The sequence below is a fragment of the Haemaphysalis longicornis genome, unplaced genomic scaffold (assembly GCF_048455015.1).
Source record: "Haemaphysalis longicornis isolate Haplotype H1 unplaced genomic scaffold, Haemaphysalis longicornis Haplotype H1 scaffold_1, whole genome shotgun sequence".
In the NCBI taxonomy this organism is placed as follows: Eukaryota; Metazoa; Arthropoda; class Arachnida; order Ixodida; family Ixodidae; genus Haemaphysalis; species Haemaphysalis longicornis.
The window spans coordinates 128,245,299-128,247,382 of record NW_027526203.1 but is presented as its reverse complement, the minus strand read 5'-3'; positions in this window follow the sequence as shown (position 1 = coordinate 128,247,382).

Here is a 2,084-nt window from a genome sequence, read left to right as displayed (position 1 = left end):
CGACACCTTCTGGAGCATCTGACTTTCAACGCGTGAGGCGTGAGGTTGGGTGGTTGGTTGGTGCCAAAAGAATGGCTCATACCCACTCAGGGGGATTGGCCAGGAAATGGGCGCTAACTGAGAGGGAAAAAAAAACTGGACTCGGTATTAAAAGAAATAAAAAGTGAATGCACGAAGTACTCGGTTAGGAAAAAAGTGAATATAAACGGGAATAAAAAAATAATAAGACGGTCAGAGAATGAGGTGCGGCAGCAGAGAGGACACACCAACTAATCGACACTAATGAATAAGGAAAGGATAGGCAGAAGGACAGCCGTGAAAAGTACGTAAAGAAAAAAATTACGCCCATCTTCCCGCGAGGGAACCCTGGTGTGATGCGACGCATCGGGGGGCGTTTCCATTGGGTTGATTCTCTAAATCGGGTGAAACGTGTTGTGAACGCGTATGATGCATTCCATCACATGCGGGTGTTCTCATACGCCTGAGAGAGAGAGAAATAAACGTTTAATAAAGACGAGCAAATTTGGTGCTAGGCGGCAGGGGCACCAGCCCTGTGGGGGGCATCGGCCCTGGTCCTGGCTGGCTGCCCGGGCGACGACTTCTTGTTGCGCCGCAAGGTCCGATGCTAGTCAGCTGGTCCAGCTGGGCGTAATTTTACTTTTCATGAAGGGACCGTCGCTTCCATCACGTCTTCATCGGAAGAATCAAGTCAAGCACGCAGTCGTCAAGCAAAGTGACGCGAAGTCGAACGAGATCGAGCGCTCACTGAACCGCCGCAGCACGATACCCGCTTTATATTCACAGCGCCTCAGGGAGAGGAGACAAAGGAGGAGAGTCGCGCATGCGCAGCTGGCGTGCGGACGCCGGACAACGCCGACGCAGGAGGGACATGCCTCAGAGCAAGAGATGCGTCGCATCTAATAAAACAAGAAGATACAACAGTGAAGGAGAGGCAGCTGAGCGGGAAGGCAGTGGGTACAGGCGCTGACGTGTTTTATAGAGCAGCCCGCCATCTTGATCTAGCGGCTAGCACGGTAGACGGCGAGATAAATGAATGTACAGTGCGGCAAAGATCCCCGCGGCAAAAACCCAGGGCTTTCGCCCCGAATGATAAGATTAGAGGAAGAGAGATTGGGTGGGCCAATTGATTAAAAGTGTTTTTCAGATATCTTTTTCGTATTGAGGTAAACCGTCGACAGAAGAGGAAAAAATGTTATATTGTCTCTAATTCATTGCAAAATGCACAAAGGGGTGAGGAGGCCAGATCACAGCGGTGCAAATAATAATTTAAATCTGGTACGCCACGGCGAAAGTTAGTTAGGCTAACTTCACATTCTCGTGATTGACTAATCCGGAACTTCCATGAGTGCCGGAGGTGCTCAAGCTCTGAACCTACGCACGCAGTTTCAGCCATGCTTGGTAGGAGCTCCTAATCTACGAAAACGTGCCGAGGTGAGGAAATGTATGGGCGGCAGGATTTCCACCACTGGGCCACCCCATGCAAGTCCACACCAAACGAAGTTCTCGTACTGATGTAGGCAATAAATAATTAAGGACTTGACGTAGAGGAGATGTATTTGGGGACGAAAGAGCAGTGAAAACTGAGATGGAGTCAGTCACTATTACATATGTTGTTTAGCAGAATCTAATTTTCGAAGGGCTAGGATATAATTGCCAAGTATTCTGCATGAAAAGAACTAGTGAAGTCGGTAGTCGGAGGGAAAAGGCCCAATCTAAACCGAGAGGAACAATACCCACGCCTGCCTTCTCATTTCGGACGGAGCCATCAGTGGCGATAATGACACAGGAAGGAAAACCTGTCGGGCAAAATGCCGGATAAGAGATTAGACGGGAGCAATTTAGAATTCCAGGGGAAAATTTCATCGAAAGCTACATTTAAGGATGAGGCATAACGATTAGGCACGGTAACATATAATAGGGCCACACGTAACGGGTCTAGTAAGGATTGTACCAATATCACGTTTGAACCGGGGCCATGGGCTGCTGAAAAACAACAACGGCCATGTTACAAAGGCAGTCTGCGGTCTGGATATGGCGACACCATAACTCTTAGGAATGCATCA